General features: G+C 41.0%; 1 long non-coding RNA gene across 6 annotated transcripts in view; it reads right to left on the reverse strand.

The window, feature by feature from the left end:
• LOC132368564 (uncharacterized) overlaps positions 1 to 21575 on the reverse strand; it is a 547341-nt gene that overhangs the window by 109476 nt on the left and 416290 nt on the right. For 3 of the 6 annotated variants that reach the window (XR_009504126.1, XR_009504125.1, XR_009504128.1), the window contains exons 6-9: positions 11860 to 12016; positions 9896 to 10138; positions 7338 to 7475; positions 6421 to 6507 (exon numbers count right to left, since the gene is read on the reverse strand). This is a non-coding gene — a long non-coding RNA (uncharacterized LOC132368564). Of the gene's footprint in view, positions 1 to 1166; positions 1264 to 6420; positions 6508 to 7337; positions 7476 to 9895; positions 10139 to 11859; positions 12017 to 21575 lie in introns of all 6 variants that reach the window. The other 3 variants (XR_009504124.1, XR_009504129.1, XR_009504127.1) reach the window with 2 other exon arrangements.

The following is a 21575-nucleotide window of genomic DNA, read 5'->3' on the forward strand; positions in this document are numbered from 1 at the left end:
TTACTTTCTGTTTTGTAGCCCTGTCGTTAACTATGAAAATGCTGATGGGGTTTTCATCTTTTGGGCTGGAGTCGCTTTGCAGTTGAATGAGGGACTTGTAAGGAGAGGGGATGGTCCGGACCATATTGATAGTAGAAAAGTCCAGTTTGGTGTAACCAGATAGATATGCAAATTGACTGGGAGTCAACTCAGGTTTTAGCAGCAAATGTGAACTTGCCTTTGTTAAATGTGTTGGTGTGAACATTTGATCGACATTTTTTAGCGTGAACTTAGACCTGTTTAGGCTGTGATTCTGTTTGTGAACCAGACAGGTTTAAATTTTTTTTTAATCAAAAACTTGTTGTAATTCTCTCCAAAGTGAAAACAGTTCTAATTTCACACAAAAGGAAATGGAATGTAGCTCTATCTAAAGTTGTTTGCATATATCGAGCAAAGAAGAAGTGATGAAAAACAAACAAAAAATGCAATAGATCACACTTCAGATTCTCTTTTCTAAAAATAGTTTTAACTGTATAGTTCAAGTGATTAATTGATTGTTTTCCTAACAGTCTGTAAAGTGCAGTAAAGAGGCCCAGAATGAGGAAATGATGGTGGAAACAGATTTATAGAGGTCACTTGAATTAATGATATGGCAATCCAATGATAACACAGGTGCATTAACGTAACATACTGTGTAATTACCAGTGTTTCCAATGGAGTTAATGTGTAGTTATGCATGTAATAATAGACATTATTTCATAGTAGATACGCAATTAGCTTGTGTCATTGGTGTGTAGTGCACAAATGAAGCAAATCATTATTGTTGTTTCAACGCTAAAAGCTGAGAACATTTCGAGGACCAAGGGGCCTCTCGATCAGACAGATCATCTTTTTAAGTTTGTCTAAAGCATACATTCAGCAATGAAATGTGAAAAGTACTAACAGTCAACGGTTTCTGTACCTATGTCGATATTTAGATGTTTGGAGCAGTTAGCACTGAAGAAAGTTGTATTTGAGGAATGTGGTTGAAATAACATGAGCAGATGTGCTTGGAAGTGTAAATATAAATAACCAAAAGTTATTATATTCTCATTGAAAGATAAGAAATAAATATTCATTCATTTTGCCAACAAGGATTTGTTTACCATTTTCTATGGGAGAAAGACAGCTAAAGATTTAGGTCATACCTCCAAGCACCGGGTGGAACCTGATGATTCCAGAAATCCTGCCAGTTCCAATATGGTAGAAGGAGGTGGCAGAAATTTCCACAACCCAAAAAGCCATCTGAGGGGGATACAATGAACAATCTGTCAAATTCTCTTAAATACAGAGAGATATACCCTTGAATTGTGAAACATCTTTTTTAGAGTATTTGCTAAGTCCTCATGGATGGGGTGGGGGAGACAGGAGGGCTGTGCTGTGTACAGGGACATCTGACATGGTAACAGCACTTAGTGCTTTAGAATTTATGAATCACTTTCTTATGAATGATCACATTTGATGTTCAAAACAAACTTGTGGAGCAGGTAGGTGAGGTATCCCATTGCACAGATGTGGTAACTGAGTCTCATAGAGCTCATATGGCTGGCCCAAGGTCAGCTGTGGAGAAGATGGTAGAGTCAGGTCTTCTCATCTTTAATCCAGTACAATTCCACTGAATCAAGATTGAGAGGAGCTGTGTAAAAGGCTAATAAATGGCCCCAGTCATGTCCCTGCCCATTCTAAAACTTTTCACCTTCTGTGGTAAATGTTAAATTGTGGATTTTAGAGAGGAAAGGAGCTTAGATAATCAAAAAAAAGATTTCAAAGAAGATGTGGGGAGGGCATGGGAGGGGGTCTGAAGAGAATGATAGAGATGCTGGAGGCTGATGGAATGGAAGATGCTGGATGGAGGGTGCAGCATCCTGGGGGTCACAGGATGTGGCAGCCATGGAGGGTTTGCAAAAGGAAGCAATAGGAAATGTGTACTGAACGGTAGGCAGTACCCAAATGACAGAGTCCTTGAATGCAAGCTCGAGAGTTTGTTTGGAAGAATGTGAGGAACCACTGAAAGTTTTGAGTAGGAGAATGATGTCATAAAAATGACCTTTATGGGGATTAGCCTAGTGGTACTCAAGAATAAGTAGCTATTGTTGGCAAAGTCACAGCTATGAAACCACAGCAATTGTCCAAACATGAGAAAGAAACTAATACTGCTCAAGAGGGTATACAATCACAAGGATTTAATAATTCTCCGGTGAATTAGAAAAACAATTTTCAAATGTTCTAAAGTATTTAAATAAATCAGTCACAGCTGCTCCCCATTCTTGAGAAATAACTCCAAATTAAGCTCTGCTTTCAGAAGACATGAAAAGCAAAATTAGGCAATCATCTAAAATCTGGGACAATACCCTATACTTAATAAGTGCTCAATAAATTCTTCTTATAATTTTGATGAAAATAGTATCCAATTCAATCAAGAAAAATCATATTTCTCTAGATGGCCAGCTTCTTAAGATATCGATCTTTTTGTTAAAATATGACTTATAAAGCTGCTTTAACTTTTCTATGTATTTTAAATGTACAGATGTAGATAAAATGAATACTAAATTTGGAGGCAAATAGAGAACCTTTTTTTCTTTATGAGCTGAGTGACACGGAATAGGACAGTAGTAGGAAAAAAAAATAAATTTAACGTTTTGAATTCAATCTAGAATCTTTATTTTTTTTTTAAGATTTTTTTTGATGTGGACCATTTTTAAAGTCTTTACTGAATTTGTTACACTATTGCTTCTGTTTTCTGTTTTGGTTTTTGGACCCTGAGGCATGTGGGATCTTAGCTCCCCGACCAGGGATCGAACCCGCACCCGCTGCACTGGAAGGCGAAGTCTTAACCACTGGACCACCAAGGAAGTCCCTAGAATCTGTATTACAGAGAATTCCATAAAACTTTGGTATTTGCTAAGGGACACAATTTCAATTAATTGAACTACATGGCCTTAAGATCAGTAAATTCTATTATTCCTAGAAAGCCTTGGACTAAATTATGGACTAAGATAAATTAGCTTTTGGAGATACCTGATTCTTCCGTATAAATAGTCACACTGGCTGGATACATTTGATGAGCAGGTTCTGTAACATCTCTGGGTCTCCGTTTTCTCATCTGGGAAATGGGGATGATAATAGTAGTGGCAGTGCTTTCTCTCACAGGTAAACTATACAAATGTTAGCCACTTTTCTGAATCTTTCCCTGATCCCTTCTGTGTGCTCCCTGCACCCTGTCACGACCTGTGCCCTCATGATATCTTCTGGGCAACACTTCATTCTCCCCTCACCCATAGGAAAGGTTACCTGTCCTGAGTTCCAGCTCATCCTACTCAGTACACTGATTTTGGTTACTTGATAATCTGCTGCAGGCCAAGATGTTAATGAATGTGAATATATCTATTTACCAGCCATTCCTGACACCTTGTTTGCATTTTGTCAGGGCTTAAAAGCCTTAAGCCAAACAATGAAAATGGTATTAATTTTAGTTTCTTCAATTGGCTAATGAGGAAGATTCTGGAGGGGAGAGATGGAAGGAGGGCCTGAATCTGGCTACACATACGGCAGACTCTGGGGAGAGCCTGGCTTCGGGGCGGTCCCTTAGTGGCTCCATAATCAACACCCAATATTGTGGCTGTTCCAGCCATAAGCCTATTTCCCCTCCAGGTCGGTCCCGTGTGCCAGGAAGAGTTTTCTAGTTAATATAATGTGCTGCCATCCCTTTCACCTTTAGAAAACATGAAGGATGCCCTTGTTGAGTTCAGCATCTACGCTTCCTGTAGGTTTTACGGCAAGGGGCTGCATCCCGGTGTCCCATGTTCCAGCTACAGTAAGGGCCCAGTGGGTCTTCCTCCTGCGTTTACAAAAAGGGGCCTTTAACCCACAGCCATGCTCCCAGTTGCTGGAGAAATGCGGCCCTGCATCCCTGAACGACGGGCTCTTTCCACTCAAACCAATTGTGGCACTTGCTTCCCTCGGCCCTGGAGCCTACCTACAGCTGTGTTTACTGAAGTGCGACTGTAATTTGCTACAGCATGCCAGAGTATTAATAGACAATTATTTATTGCAAATCTGGACCATTTATACTGTTTACTGGCTGACACAATGTAAAATTTTGATCCAAATGTTAATGTGTCCATGACATTGCATAATTCTGTTCCATGCCATGGTTTTTTCTCTTCTAAATGAATCGAATTTGCAGTACAAGGAAATGGCATTTTTAATGGATGGGTGATTTACAGCCTCAAACTTATAAGGCTATTATTTGTGTAAGTAAGGGAGAGTTGACTAATTGCAATAACACAGCAAATTAGACAAATTTAGGATTGTACTGGGAATAAATTCATGGGGAGAAAATGAAAATAACTCACAAAGTTCTTAAAGGGTAACTGAATAAATCTCACTTTAGCTGTACAGGGCGATTGTATTTTGGGGGGAGATCAGGCACCTTTGAGGCCAAACAGACTTATAAATATTCAATTGAGTAGAACATAGATAAAAATTACCTCTTCATAAAGAACCATATGTGTAGGAGAGAGCACTTCCAATTCTGCAAATGTTTACTGAAATTGCCCACACAAATGTTTTCAGCAGTTGGGTGAAAACAAAGAGCTTTATAGTTATGCGCTATTTTCATGAAAAAGACACCAATTTTAGCATATTTACCTTCTATTTGTTGAGCATGCAACACAATGCCAAGGAAGAACGATTTCCTAATGGAGATCTTCATGATTTTTCAAAATAAAACTTGTGCATCAGCAAAAATAATATTTCTTTCTTTCCGAGGTATTCCACTTAGGTTGTTTATATTGATTCCTGTTATTCTGTTACTTCTGCCCACAGAGAGATTGTTAAGATAAAAAGTGCCTCAATGCAGCTCTAATTAAATCTCTGAGAACTAAACTGTGATGCCTAAACACAAGGATATTCAAAATGAAGATTCCTTCAATATTTTAGTCCAGGTGGCTCCCACAAATTAATGAAGAGAGAAAACAGATGTGGGGGGCTCTAAGAATAACGATAAAATATGTGTGTGTCCTTCCAAATTACATACAAAATGGCCTTCTCTTCTCCAGAAGGCAAGATCCTCCCTCTCCCCGGCCTTACTCATCACTTCCTTGGTTTCCCTTCCTGCCTCCAGTCTTATCCCCTTCCTTTCTGTTCTCCACAATCTAGCTGCTCATCTTGCTAAACTGTATGCCTGTCTTGCTTCTCCCCTGCTAAAAACCGTCCCCAGAATGGCCAGGAAAAAGAACAAGCGCTTTAGCATGGGGCACTTGGTCCTTCTGAACCTCTACACCACCCCTCCTGCTGGTCCCCCTCTGCCCCTGCCTTCCCCTCCCACAGGAGCCCCCTCACCCTACATGTGAACAGTAAGCTCCAGATGACTTGGAATTTTTGGAACAGGCCATCCACATGCTTATCTCTGACCGGGGGGGCCTTTGCACAACGCTGTTTGTTCCCTCTGCTTGTGATGTCCTCCCTACTCTGCCTGGCTCTTACGCTGCAGAAGTGGGTTCAGATGACATCTCTGGGAAACCTTTGCTGAGCCCTCCAGCTAGACGTCTGCCCCTGCTTCCCCTATTAGAGCACATCCACACCCAGGTGAGAGCCTTGCTTCTTTAACCGCCTTCTCCGCTGGGCTGGAAGCTCCTGGAGGGCATGGCTTGTCCTCTTTACTGGACTTGGCCACAGAGTAAACACCCAGTAAATATATGAGGAATAAATGAAATACCTATTGAATATCTACTTTGCCTCAGGCACTTAACAAGACCTGTGAAGAATGTAACAAATGGTCTGCACATGCTCCCCTCTCCCAAATAGAGTAGCTTATAATTAAGTAAGGGTGATATAAGAAGATCAGGGCTTCCCTGGTGGCTCAGTGGGTGAGAATCTGCCTGTCAATGCAAGGGACATGGGTTTGAGCCCTAGTCTGGGAAGATCCCACATGCCGCGGAGCAACTAGGCCTGTGAGCCACAACTACTGAGCCTGCGCGTCTGGAGCCTGTGCTCCGCAACAAGGGAGGCCGCGATAGTGAGAGGCCCACGCACCGCGATGAAGAGTGGCCCCCGCTTGCCACAACTAGAGAAAGCCCTCACACAGAAACGAAGACCCAACACAGCCAAAAATAAATAAATAAATAAATAAATTAATTAATTAAAAACAAAAGAAGATCAGAAATAACAAAGCAGAATTTGATAAGGACCACAGTACAGGCAAAACTTGCTACAGGGTTTCAGAATAGTGAGATTCATCCTTTAAAAATCATTATCTATGTGACTATTAAAAATCCTCCTCCTCCTCCATCCCATCTATTCAGTCAGTCACTAAAGATTGATGTTATTTGTATGAGTTGACTGATTCTACCCTCTCTTCATGGCTACTAACACCACCAGGTTTACGCCATCATAGCTCACCTGTACCACGGCAACAGCTCTACTGGTCTCTTGCTCCCAGCTTTCTCCTCTTCAAATCCAACCTCCACACAGCACTGGAGAAAGGGCCTATTTAAAACAAAAACCGGCAATCAACTGCTTGTAGTTCCTACACACATAACACGCTGTGTGTTCCCTGTGTCTGCAATGCTATTCTGACCCACTACATTTTCTTTCCCACTCCTCCTTTAAAACCCAGTTCAGGTTGTTTAATGGGTACAGAGTTTCTGTTTGTCATGATGAGAAAGTTCTGGAAATAGTGATGATGGTTGTACAACATTGTGAAGTATTTAATGCCACTGAATTGTATACTCAAAACTGGTTAAAATGGTAAATTTTATGTTATGTATATTACACCACAATTAAAAAAGAGGATAGTGACTATTAAAAAAAGAAATCATTATCTTCTCTTTGCTTCTCTCTCATATTCTCTGAGATCAAGCAGACCAGGAATTAAATCCTCATTCAACAACTTATTAACAATGTGATGTTAGATGGTTTACTTTACCTGAGCCTCAATTTCCTCATCTGCAAAATGAAGACAATATTATTTACGTTACAGGGTGCTGTGACGATTAAGAGAGGGCTAGTGCCCAGAAAAGGCTCAGCAAATGGTGCTGGGAATATTTCAAGAGGATGTGCTACTTGTTTTCTCAGGCCTGCTCTACTGTACTTCAGGCTTTATTATTCAGCATCTCATATTTTACCTGTTGGGGTAGGAGCCTTATCTGCTTATTGGCTTATAGCCCATAGCTCATTTTCAAATTTGGACACAATATACTCAGCTCCTTTCAAAACTGATTGTAAATTAATACTTGGAAGGGCTGCCTTACTACTAATAGGCTTTCATTTGGGATTTTTGAAATTTTAACGACTCAGGAACAGAAATCATAGCTTACACTCTGCAGGTAGTCAAAGACTTTTTGTTGAATTTGATTGGAGAACTTAAAAATCTGAATTATTTGTTCAGCACATATTTACTAAGTTCTTGGATAGACCTTCTTGCTGTATCCATCTTTCCTTCCACGGACTTTTATCTAGAATGGAGAAATGTCAGGGGGAAATGGAAAGCAGTTAGCAACTGCAGCAAGGTAGACAACAGTGATGTAATGACCGGTTGAAATTGAATCAGACTTTAATATTAATTGTAGTGTCCGTGTCGGATTGAAGGACCAAACACCACTGCTGCAATTTACATGGTAAAGGAAGCCAAGACTACTGGCCACCATATTAATAGTAGACCCAGGGCTATACAGTGATCAAGAATTTGGGTTGCAAAATTAGACAGGCCTACACAGCTGTGTGACTGTACAAATTACCTGATCTTTTTAAACTCCAGATTCTTCAGCCATTTCATAGGGATTGTAAAACCTACTTTGGGAGATTACTTTGTGACTTAATTGAGACAATGCATATAAAACACTTAGCACAGTAAGAACTCAATGCATGGATATTTTTATTACCATTTTGAATATAAGTCATGGAATCTGTGGCATTTTGAAATACATTAAGTTAAGGATGCCTGTTTGAGAGAGATTTTTACATTACTCTTACTCAACTGAATGCCCAGCCTATAATTATTAGACAGTGCAACCTTGTCTTCCTCCAGACTGCCAAACACACATGGAAGAAAAAAGATCAATAGACCCCAAGATCCTAAATAAATCAATGCAAATAGAAATTTTGCATTATTTGTTGAATATACTCAGCTACCACCTTCAGTACATGTGACATTGCTTAGTCTTGCTTTCTTTGCCATCATGCAAGATTAGAATGTGGAAATATTAAAGAAATTAAAAAGGAAAGAAACATTTTTTAAGTTTTATCTCAGAGAAGTCTGGAGAGCAGTTTGGCTCAGGCCTCTGCATTCAGGAAGAGCCTTCAGTTAGTCTTTGAACATCTTTTCTAATCTGTAACCACCCACAAAGACACACTGACAGAGTTAAAGAAAACACACGTCAGACAAAATTCAACCTGGGTCCCCATGTTGGATCACAAGGCTTGCAACAACTATTAAGGAATATTATTTACATGTTATTTAAATACGTTTAGAACAACAGTTATCTTGTCTGAAATATTTTGTGGTAAAGGCATGAAATCTGTTTATTAATTGAAAATATATGCCACAAGCCTTGTAACCCTGTTTAGATGTTTCTTCACTTCGTAATACTTAGAACCTCTAAAAACAGAAGTAGCCTGGGCCACTACCTTGACATGTAAGGTGTCATGCCCTTCCTAACGCACGCATCTGATTAATGCCTGATTCTGATCAACAGGGGGAAACTACCCCTTTCCCTATTAAACGTATCTATTTTACTTTCACATCACATCCAAGAAGAGAAGCCATAAACAGGAATATATTGGTTAAGAGCCAGTTTTTAATCGTGTCTAATGGAAGAATTCCTTGGGAGTTGCGTAGGGCTGTTCATCACTGATGAATATCAAGAGGAATTCAGATTTTATATTATTTGTTCTAAACCAGAACATTTTACTTATTGTTCATAATACACGTTGAAAGCAGACACCAAAATGGCTCATTTGGAGCCTTTCTGTGCTCACCCGCTAATGCACATTAACGCCAGTACACATTCCGTATTACAGATCCATAAAATGCATTTGCATAATATTGAAATTATAATCCCAAATGTGTAGTAAAAAACTTTATGAAAAATTGTTACTGCTCAGCTACTATACAGTGGCTAATTTTTAATCTTCAGCCTCTCAGCTGCAAGTAAGGATGGGGTATTCTTTAAATAAAAACCTCAAGAGTAGGAGCCTGGAACTGAGGCCTCCTTTCTTTTAAGTATGATATTTTTAGGCGGAGGAATATTATCTCTACCATGTTAAACAGTTGCCTGCACAGTGATTCTGGCCTTTTGTGGACTGGTGTCTTGACTTTTTAGATTTGGTTGAGAAGTATCGCTGACTTACCAGCCTAGTGTCCGCAATGGGATTAGGGTCTCTCTCGTGACCCCACTAGAGGGTCTCTGCCTCATCCATGAAGGAGCCGGCTGGGAAAGAGTCAGAGTGGCTGAGGTGGCAAGTATTTTGGCAGAGAACCCACTGGCCATGGTCTTTTGATCCAGTCTCTGTGCTCAGCACGGTGGCAGACTCTTGATTAGATTATAACAAAGAGCCTTCGTATTAATTCAGTGAGGTGGATATATATCCCTTATGATGAAACAGCCTAGAATGGTTGCACACTTTCATCTCTCATCTCTCAGAGGCAGGCCCATACCTGTTAACTACCATATTCCAATTGCTGCACTCAACTGTAGCGTTAAGTACAGATGCTTGATTCTTCCTTCAAGTGATTCCACAACTGTGTTTTCAAATAATTTTCGGAGAGTTCTAGCTGAGACTTTCCAGAATTAATGTTGCTGAGTTACATTTCTACCGGGCTTTATCGACACAGACCTTAATAAAGGGAACCCCAATGGTTGGGCTGAATACTCACCTTGTGCCTAGTGGGGCCTGGTCAGAGTGTTTTCTCTACGGAAGTGGTCATCTCTTGGCCATTGGCCCCTCTAGCCTTTTCCCATGGTCCTAGCAGAAGTTTAGCCCTCTGTGCAACCTCAGGAAGCTCTACTCAATTCATGTTTATATGGCAACCAAATTGTGAAGCAAGGACATGTTCTCTAGTGTCCTCTCACCAGGCTCTGCCACCTTCTTCCTCTTCTCTCTCTTCTGAAATTTAAAGCTGCAGGAAGGAGAAGAGAAAACCAGAGTCAAACAGGCCTGTCCTCACTGGATGCCACCTTATGCTAGGGGCTTCCTGACAAAGATGGAGGGAGAACAGAAATGACACAGAATAAATCTCCTACTTTATTTGGGGGATTTTAGCTTGGAAAAAAGGTTTTCTTATTTCCCTAGTCATTTATTTTGGTTTATTTAATTTTAATAAGTATACAATGCAAATCCAAAAGGTATAAGAGTTCAAAAGTTATTTTTTATACTGTGAAAAGTCTCTTTTCTACTTCTTAAAACCAACAGGAGCATATTATACATGATATTCTAATCTTTTCATTTATTAGTATCTTTGAGATCCTTTTTATAGGGACATATAGAGCTGCCTCTTTCTTTTAACACATATGTGCCTTAACTTATTTAATCAGTCTTCTTTTGATGGATATTTAAGTTGTTCCCCATTATTTGCTATTACAAACACTGCTGCGGTAAATCACTAATTCGTAGGTCCTTTCGAAACGTGTGACTAGCTCTGTAAGATAAAGTCCTGGAAATGTAATTGTAGGAACAGAGAGATATACACTTTAGTTTTGGTGGATTTTGAAAAACTATCCACCATGGAGACTGCACCAATTTACAGTCCCCTCTTCCCCAACCCACCAACACCACATGAGAATTCTTTAGCTTAACCTTTTCTATCAGGAGGGTCTGGTAAGCGATGACTAGGAACTGAGGGAAGATGGCTTCAGGGGAAGGCTGTATAGAGGCTTGGCTTGGTGGATGGCAGCTGGACTGTAGCCTGTTCCTAGGCATGTGACAAAATGAGAAAGACTGGGAAACTCTTGATGAGCCCATTCTATTCATTTCAAACTAGGCTGAAATAAACCCAAACATATGGGTCTCCTGTCTGCTGCTAAAAATCTCCAGGAGGTAAATTCCACAGCCTTCTTGGGTAAACTATTTGGACTTCTCACAACTCTTCTGAAAGTCAGGACATTTTTCCTTATGTGTAATATAAATCTTTCCTGCACTCATCCACTTGTGAAAAACGTGTGCTAACATTTCCCCAAAGCAATGCAAGTTCAACTAGCTAGACAACATGATGCTATAATTTCATGGCTAGAGTATGTATCCTCCTGTTTTTAAAAATAGCATACATCCCCTAAATCATTTTAGAAATCTTTAATGCATACACAAGGGATAGCATGAGTGTTTTCTTTTAAATCTGTTTCTAACCTGGCTATGGACTTTATAGAGACTGTGTGTATGTGTGTGTGCATTTAAAATTTTGCTATGCCCTCTTGTTTTATTCTTCTTATATATTATAATCATAGAATTATCTTACTTTCTCGTTAGATGCTGATTAATATATAGCTTTCTTAATAACACTTCTGACATCACTTCTGCTGAATGAGAAAATGTCGCTGTAACTGAGAGGTTTGTAGGTTATTTCTGAGTGTGTCTTTCTTCCTCTGTTGAGATACAATAACTATTTCAGGAACATTTGGCATCCAAAAAATCTCAGCATTGTGCAAATTAAAACATCTGCTTATACTTTGACACCCTCATTCTTCAAAGGTTAGTTGGATTTGCGGTTGCTTTGTTCAACAAGACTGCTCTTAGAGCCCAAGGATGCACATTTAATTATTGGGAAGATATGTTTGACAGAGCTGTGGGGGGAAAATCACCCTTCATATTCGGACCAGCATTAACATTTTTATAGAATGAGATTACCTGAGAGTCAAAGAAGGGGGTAACTCCAGGAAAATAAATACGAATCTATTTGGTCACTGGTCTTCTTCTGTTGATTTACAAGACTCCAGCCAACGACTCTTTGCTCCATCGCGTAGAACTCATCAGTTTGCTCTCAAGCTGGCATTGCTGATTTCTGCTGAGGTTAAAGACAGCAAAGTAAACTCTGCTTCCAACAATAAATAACAGAGGGAGTTATTCTTTTTCACTCAAACAGGCTTTAGATCGCAGCAGACAGCTACAACCAGGTGCATTTAGCTACATTTGTCATTGCCACGAATGCAAAACATGTAAAGCATCTGCTGCAAATGGGTCTCTAGCCAGCCCTTTTCCACCTTAAATATTCTTCCAACCCCAACTGTGGTTGAGCCGCGGTCACCCAACACCAGCAGGAAGGGCCAAGGTGCCTGTAGTAACAGCAGCATATCCTGACTGGTTTGTTGATTTACACAGGTCACTGGTGCCAGCTAGCAGATTGTACACTGGAAGTCTTTCTGTGTCTCCGGCCAAAGACTGGTAATCTCCCTGGGCAATGCCGAGATAACACACGTCAAGAGGCAGCAGTGGCTGGTAAGCCAACTCATCACTCACCTCGCCCTACCGCCCCACCTGGCCTGCTCTTGCTGCAGCCTTTTCATTGCCATTCCAGAAGCTGACAGACCTTAGCTGTTGGACTGGGAGGGAAGGGAGAGAAGGGGGAATACAGAACACAGGCAGCAAGAGGGATTTGGTGAGCCAGGAACCAGCAGGTGAACAGTGACTCATTTGGAAACGTGCAGCTGGGTGTGTGTTATTTGCATATCAGGGACCCTTTGTTAAAGTGGCTTGCCCAGCTGTGTGGGTGCATCCGCATGAGGGCTGATGTGGGGTGGGAGATGAATTCTCAGGAGAGCGGAGTTACTTCCTATCTAATTTGTGCACAAGTTGGGGGAAGGCACTCTCATCCGGGATCTGCTGCAGAAAAGCTTCAGGATCCTGAGATTTATTTTCCATCTGCCAAGTATATTATTTCCAAACTCGCCTTTTCAAGATCTTGCAAATTCCCTTGAAAAATGATTTAACAATTTAATGAAAACAACAGTGAAACAAAAGCCACGTTGATGAGGAACAGAGGTAGGGTTGGGTTGGAAATGAGTGACGAACCTCGTAATGAGGTGTGCAGCTTTGTATATTAAGCGATTTCTCTGAGGTACTTTTCCAGATGTGATGGAATACATTTATTTTTGTGCTCATCTGAACTGAAATAATACAAATGAGATACTAAAAAGATATGATTACGTGCAGAAGTAGGCGAAGAATTTAGAATCCCAATTCCATAAGTTAACAGCTGTGCGTGAAGCAGTTCAAAACTGCTTTGAGTCTGCAGGTTGCCCGGGAACCTCTGTCAAGCTTGTATGGACCAATGATGATCAACGTGTGAATCCTGCATGTTGATAGTTCAAGGAGACTTTATTTCAGGCAAAAATAAATAGCTGGTAGTAAGAAGTCCTTCCCCACCTGAAAGCCTGCAGTACGGCTGAATACAGCCACTGCGGTAGTGCAATAAAACGGGATGAGTTTTAAACTACCAGATGGTACCCTGTACAGTGCCTGAAATAAAATGGAGAATTAGGGTGCCCTAAGGTGTGCACAGGAAAGGCAATTACATGAAATAAATGGGCCTCAGGCCTACAGGATGCTCAAGTATGCTACACAGGAGACAAATAGTACATCTGGTGAACAGATTTTATCACACACTGGAAAGCCATAAAGCATGCCGTCGAATATCAGATCCCCATCTCACAGTGACATTTTACCTGTGTTGGTATTCAGCGCTGTTTATGTTAAAAGGTGCTGTAATCTCAATGATGTGTTTTAAAAGCCTCCTTAACATTGTTTTCAACTACATACTATTTTTGTGGGGACAGATTGATACAACGCAAAAAGATTTTGTGGACAAATAGCCACTCTGGTCTCAGGGGATCCTGTTTTTATTTCATTTATCTCATTGCTGATGTGATTTTAGTAATAGGATTATACTTGTCAGCACTCCCTGTTTGGGAAAATGCCAGAGTATTTTTAATGCTAGTTCCCACATCTCCATTTCATTGTCTGTCACCGCACTAGAGTTCCCCTCCACACCCCATCCCCTTTTCCTTAACGTCAAAGAAAAAGCAATTTTAGGTGGTGAGGGTTTGCAAGGAGAATTCACTGGCCCAAAGCCCTTTCTTATTTCTTCTCCACAAATGCAAATCTGTTTTCTGTTTGAAAATTGTGTGTTCCTTTTCTATTGTAAAAAAAAAATACTGAGGAACCCGTAACATTCATTATTGTTTTAAGAGTTGCTGTAATAAAATCCTCTCAGTACTTAAAGATAGTTTTAGTACCCCTCCTAGGATTCATTCTAGCTTTGATAATTGGGTAATTGCGGCTCCCCTCCCCCACCAAGAAATATTTTCACCCAATTAAGTTTAAAACTATAATAAACTTTAAAGAATTATAGCCTAAAACTTCATACCCTAGAACCAGTATTAAGTAGGAATGTTACTCTTAAGCCGCGGAGCAGTGCAGCCTGTTTATATGCTTCTCTACCTTCTGCGCAGTGTCCTAGCTCCTGAGAGCTGCCACTGGCAGCGTGGCTTCCCTGAGTGCTGGCATGAGCTGCAGGGGCCCAGAAACTAGTGCCCTTCACTGCCTGTACGATCCCTTGACTTCCACGTTCCAGTCCTTCTTTGTTTCCAGATAGCATTATTCAACCCTTCACCCGTTCATTCATTCATTCATTCCTGTCCTGTAGCTTCTAATTGAGCAGTAAGGCCCAAGCCTGGAGCTGAGGCTGGGCGTGGAAGGCGCACAGGATCCACAAGCTTCGTGCAGGGCTCACACTCGACTCCATCCCCTCTGCTCCACAAACCAATGTGTCCAGATCAACTTTCCAGGGCTGTATTACAAGGTAAACCCTCTGTTGCATATACTCTCAATGCTAAAGGGCAACCTAGTGACCCAGGGCACTAACCACATCATTCGCATGTGTAGTAAATGGGGAGCAGCACCCAGAAGGCAGCCCAGGAGTTCACATTTTAAGCTCCAGCCCACTAGAGACACACAAACCACCTGTTCCCTCCTTAACAAAATAGAAGTGCAGTCACAGCCCCCCAAAGCCAGTAGCTTTTGGCAACAGTAACGCTTGGGGCCCTGGAGCCAGCAGCAAGGACAAAATGACACCACTGGCACAGCTGAAGGCAAGGTCTGGGAGAAAGGAAAAGAGCAGGAGAGACTTAGTGCAGCCACAGCAGGAGAGAGTGAGGCAGGGAACTGATTACCAGGGGAAGAAAGAGAACCAAAAGGAGAAACTCAGTAGGCCCAGCTGGCGGAGAGGAGAGACCAGATCCTGGACTCTGGGGACAGGCAAACCGTGAGAGTGTTGTCGGGCTCCTGTCTTCCCTCCACCATCACTTGCTTCAGACCTGCTGATTCCTTTCATCCACTCAGCCCCCTCCTCCTAAGCCACGGGTTCTAACACGCCGCCCCCAAATGCCCAGATGTGCTCTTCCCTGGTCCCCGCTGCTTCCTCTGTTAGCCATCTCTGTCCCGTTCCCACTTACTATGATGCAGGGAAAGCACATGGTGACACCGGATGCCCAGGTAATTGTACTTCAAATGAAAAGTGGTGAGAGAACAATGGCCTTGAAAACACAAAAGCAGTGGTGCTAAATCTCCAGGCTAGCGTGGTTTTAGGTGCTGAATTCTATTAAGGAAGACTATGCCAGTGACACAATTAAGTTGGTGGAAAAATTGTAAGATACGTAGAAAAACTTTAGCTTCTAAAGCCCTATATAAATTTCAAGAATTTCTGAGCGCATCATCAGTGAAGTTGTTTCCAAATCAGGATTATAATACTTGAAAAAAAAATCAGAATCTAGTAACCTTTGCTCTTCAAAACCCTTCTGATAGGTGGCAGGGTTGGTGGTGGCAATTGAGGTTTACAGGGAGGAAATATCCTAAATTTTGAAGTTCAACAGCTGAGCTGGGGCTAAAACCAATCTGATATTTAGCTCGTTACATCAAATGCAGAACTGATCATGATGATAGCAATAATACATGATGTTTTATTCACTTTCAAATACTTCAGTTGATTTCGAAAATTTCATTTGGGGAAATAAAAGTAATACATTTAAGAATATAACCTATTTAAGCAAAGGGCAGGAAAAGATGACAGGAAAGAATGTGCAGGGAATCTCTTTTGTGTCTGGATTCAATTTTTACTGTATTCAGATTTTTCATCAGTTCTTGATAAGCAGTCCAGTTAATAAGTTGCAGGCAAGGGTTGCATCAAGGGGGATGATGTGGATAGTTGTACATTTCTAGGAGGCTGTGAAAGAAAAGTGTGAAAGAAAAGGCAGGTCTTGTTAGGAAGTATGTAAGTCTGTTTCAGTGCTGTTTCTCCAAGGGCAAGTTGGACCACAGGTGGCTGCTTGCTGCCTAACGCTCCTTGGTGTGTCCCCTGTCCTGAGGCAGGTTAGCTGAAGAAGGGATCAGACTAGAATTACACAAGGTTGCAGGGAGCCCCTCCCCCCCACCTCGCAGCTGGAAGTCGCCTGAGCAGGTGCGGAGAAAGGTCATTTCCATGGCAGCCGTCACTGGGTGCTCTGCCAGGGAGGCTGGTTGGGACTTAGTGGACTGGGGGCAAGATGTCCGCATCTCTGTCCTGGGCTGCTGCACCAGCAATCAGTGAGTCGCCCCCGGCTTCACAGTGCAAGGCCTTCCAGCACGACAGACACAACAGGAGTGCGTGGTCCCATGCCTGCTGCTGTTGTTTTCTAGCTCTGTAAACTCGGGCAAGTTATTTCATCTAAAAGCCTCAGTTCTCCACTCTATAAAGTGGACATGAAAATAGTAGTACCTTCCTCATAAAACCATAATGAAGAATAAACGAGATAATCCAAATAAAATGCAAAGTCCATTGCCTGGCTCACAGTAAGAGCTCAACAATTTTTAGCTATTCTTACAAATAATAACTCTGTAGACAAGGAGAAATGAATCAGAGGTGTAGAGAGAAGGAGATGGAAATGAGGCTTTCTTTGGGGCACTATAGAAATGCATCAGAAGGCACATAAGAGAAAAAAAGACTTGGAGGATGGCATAGTGGGGTAGAGAACATGCAGGTGGTGAGGAATAGAATTAGATTGGACTCCCTCTCCATCTGATGTTGCAGGGCTCCTTATCACTAAGGAGCCTTATCCAAGGAATGGGAATCCTTTGGGATAAATAGAGGAAAGTGGTGGATGTGGGAGAGTAAATCAGAAACTATGCTAGAAGCTGGTTTGTTGACAATAATAATTATATGGCAACTTACCCAGTAGTTGTTGGATGTGGTAAGAATTGGGCCATAGCTATCATGGTACATGTGGGTATAAAGGCAGGAGAAAGGGGGAGATGGTTCTTGAGGCTAACTGTTGACTGTTAGGAAGGAAACCAAAGTGAGGACAACTCCAGACTGTCTCACAGGGTTATTGCCAATGCTGTTAGAAGGTCCTTAGAGACCATAGGACCTGCAGAGTCTCAACATGCAGATGAAGGTGATGCAAGTGGAAAGGTTTTGTGATTGCAGGAAATTGGTGACATTGAGGAAAAGGAGAGAATAAAAGGTTCTGAATGAATGTAAATGGTATTAGATGCTGACATTCAATTTTTTTAAGGTGACAGAGTAAAATGCGTTTTAATTTGCAGGGGAAATAAGAAATGTATTGAAAATATGAGACTTGAATTGACCTAGAGATAATTCCAAAATGTTCTGAAGATGAAAAGGATTGAAAAAATAGCTGATGTGTCAGAATGCATCAGCAGTAATACTGGATAAAGCAAAAATGAAACTAGTCTGTAGAAATATTTCGATGCCAATCCTATTAACTAAACAAATACGAGACTTGTAAGGCTTAGAGACCAGCAAAGACCTTGTTGGTTTGTTTGTTTATTTTTTACTGAAGTATAATTGACTTACAATGTTATGTTAGTTTTAGGTGTACCACATAGTGATTCAATATTTTTATACATTATGAAATGACCACCATGATAAGTCTAGTTACCATCTACCACCATACAGAGTTATTAAAATATTACTGAGTATATTCCCTATGCTGTACGCTACATCCCCATGACTTATTTTATAACTGGAAGTTTATACCACTTAATCCCCTTCCCCTGTTTTGCCTATCCCCCCCATCCCCCTCCCCTCTGGCAACCACCATCAAAGACCTTATTATATATATAGCTGCCTTTTCAGTGCTGGATAGGAGAATGAGAAATGGGATTTCTCTAGGCTATAGACAGAAGAGAAATAGGAAGAGAGAAGCTAGTAGTACATGAGAACAACCTCTGTAAATAAAAACTCCATTTTTGTATTTTTGTAATATCATTTTGTACAGACTTCTATTTTCTCACCACCCTTTCTCACCTTACTGTCTTGAATTCTGAGTTGTCTCTTTGACTCCATTAACTCTCCCCTTTCAAAGATCAATTGCCAAATTCACTTACTTGTGTCCAAATACTCATTTACTCAATGCATATTTACCAAGCATCAGCTACATTCAGAGCCCTCTGCTACATATTGAGTGATATGATCCCTGCCTTCAGAGAGCTTACAATCTGGATAAAAGGCAGCTGTACTCAGATAAATAAATATAGAACAAGACAGGAGATCAATATTATGAGTTCTAAAAAGACAGTGTTTTGAGAATATGGTATATGAGGCAGGAGCTATGAATTTTCAGAGTTTAGGATTTTAACAATGAGAGCAGGGATGTGAGAGGGTGTTCAAGGATGTGAGAGGGACAGGAATGAGCCAAGATGTTTTCAGGAAATGACAGGAAGTGGGGAGGTCAGGAGAATGGAAGAAGCACCGTCCAACTGCGGAAGGCCCAGTTTGCCATACGATTGGTTCTACATCTTACAAAGATATTGCTCTCGGCAATGTGGGTGAACGGAGAGACAAACAGTCCTGGGGGGAGATAAGAATGGCCTGAATGGAGGCTGTAGCAGAGGGAATGGAAAGGAGGGGCTGGGCTTGAGACACCGTGGAGGTGGAATCAACAAGACAGAAAGACCTGTTGAGTGAGGGAGAGGTTGGAACACAAGATTCTCTTCAGAGTTCTCATTCTCTGTAACCTTTCTTTCCCCCATGACACTGTTCACTACTCCCGGCTTCTTGAAGCTCTCTTCTGTTTCATTTAATGAGGCAGCACTACCTTGCTTCTCCTTCTGGTCATGAGCAAAAACTTAATGACCTTCTGTAAGACATTTGGCTCTTCATTCCAACACTCATCTCTCTAAAAGATTAAGTGATTTATGTGACTCGGGTCAAGTTGGAGTTAAGTGGTAGATCTGAGACCCTAAGACTTATCTACCAGACTGAGTTCCATCCCCCGGGGAGGAGAAAAGGGGAAGAGGTTTGGTTGCAGGTGTGTACAGATGTAAGCCTAGAGAACTGAAATGTTCCTAGGACTCTCTTGGCTGGGGAACTTAATGCTTCATACTGGCAGGCAAAAACAGTTTAAAGTTCATTCCCAAGATAGTGAGTTTTAAATAGATATATGATTTGGAATAGTCGACATATAAATCTTCTTCCCAGGCTTCAGCATGAAGCACAAGTTTGATCCAACAGACAGCAATGAGTCTTTAAGCGCTGTAATGGCCCATCATGTCAGAGGATATTTATGGATTTACAGAGTCTTCAGATATCTGGATCTTGTGCAAGCAAGATAAAAAACCCTCTGAATTTTTTTCACAAATAAATGAGTGCTTAGCTAGCTGTGTTTCTTAAATTAAATGACTCAGCCATTGTTCACTTGTAAAATACCCAAGGGTCCTTGTCTACATTTTGGAGGAATGTGCTGCTACATTTCTGTTGGAAGAAAAAAGCAGTTGGGGGCTGTAGGAAATCACTAACTTCTATTTTTGTTTTTCACACTGCTAACTTAATAAGAAATATGTTGCTGTGTACAAGTTTTCATGACAGGCATTTCTTAGGTCATATCTCCAGTGACAAACAGGGGTGACAGGAACAAAACAGTCCTATATTAAAAAAATTGATTTGGGACATCGGTCAATAATCTTAGGAACCATTTGGCTAGACTCTTCTTTTTTTTTTTTTAACATCTTTATTGGAGTATAATTGCTTTACAATGGTGTGTTAGTTTCTGCTTTATAACAAAGTGAATCAGTTATACATATACATATTTTCCCATATCTCTTCCTTCTTGCGTCTCCCTCCCTCCCACCCTCCCTATCCCACCCCTCTAGGTGGTCAAAAACCACCGAGCTGATCTCCCTGTTCTATGCGACTGCTTCCCACTAGCTATCTATTTTACATTTAGTAGTGTATATATGTCCATGCCACTCTCTCACCCTGTCACATCTTACCCTTCCCCCTCCCCATATCCCCAAGCCCATTCTCTAGTAGGTCTGTGTCTTTATTCCCGTCTTGCCACTAGATTGCCACTAGACTCTTAACTGACTGGATCTACAAGCTAATGGTTGTGCAAATGGAAATCCTGCAGTCAAATCATTGAGTTCTCCCATTCCTAGCAAGTAGTTGAAGAACTTTTTTACTATTTCACAAGCCCTTTTCTTGGATAAGGAGAAAAATTAATGTTATTCTCTGTTTCTTTATGAAATGCTTGCCATGATATGGAATTAAAGTACTCCCTTTCATTCAATGTTTAAAACAAAACATTTTATAAATAAAGCTTTTCAATAAGTAGCTGGTACTAAAACAGTCAGCTCTGCCAGAGGACATTCAGACTCCCAAGGTCTTCTTTTTTTTGTTAACAGTGAACATCTTTATTTATTTTTTTATTTTTATTGGGGTATAGTTGTTTTACAGTGTTATGTTAGTTTCTACTGTACAGCGAAGTCCCAGAGTCTTCTGTGTACCAGAAGCCAAGGCGCTTTGGCTTACTCAAAACCAGGGACCAAAGTTCTCCTGATTTGTGTCAGGCAGGTAAATCTGGTCCCACAGAATCATTTCTTTTTAAAAATGCTTTCCCAATCTATACTTTTTGTGAGACCAATACTGAGGAAGGGCTGGATATAATGTTTCCCTCTTGGTTTGGGGTATTGAAATGGGAACATATCATACAACGATGGCCCTGTCTGGAACAAAGTCAGAGGGCCTGAGGAAGACTGCTACAACCATCATCTCTGCTGTAACCCTCCAGGAAATCTCCTAAATCCGCAGGAGGGAGGCAGAGTTCTCCAGTTTGTTGATGTGGGGACTAGGGGATTGAAAAACATGCGGGAAAGAACAGGTACTTTCTACCTCTGCCAAAGTGACCTGTCTTGCCTTTGAGTCAAGTCCTCCTGGGTTTGAAGGAGTTGTTGCTTTACTTATCAAAGAAAAACTCAGTTTTTCTGAAGATGAGCAACCTCAAATTCTATTTATACATGATTTAAATGACTATTCAGAGAACACTAAAAAGCCATATGTAATGAAGTCTCCCCTAGGAATTACATAGAATTCCAACCAGATATACAAGCACACATATAAAGAAAAGTAGATGGCTGGACATTAGAGGCACTGGGGCAGCAGAGATGAAGACTTGGTTCCAAAGGGAAAAAGGAATCAATTTTAAAATCTGAGTCCCAAGTCCCCTGTAGTGGATCTTCAGGGAGACTCCAGAATCAACATTAGGGACTGAACAGCTTTTCAGGTGTATGAAGCT

This window comes from Balaenoptera ricei, chromosome 7 (assembly GCF_028023285.1).
Source record: "Balaenoptera ricei isolate mBalRic1 chromosome 7, mBalRic1.hap2, whole genome shotgun sequence".
NCBI classification, from domain to species: domain Eukaryota; kingdom Metazoa; phylum Chordata; class Mammalia; order Artiodactyla; family Balaenopteridae; genus Balaenoptera; species Balaenoptera ricei.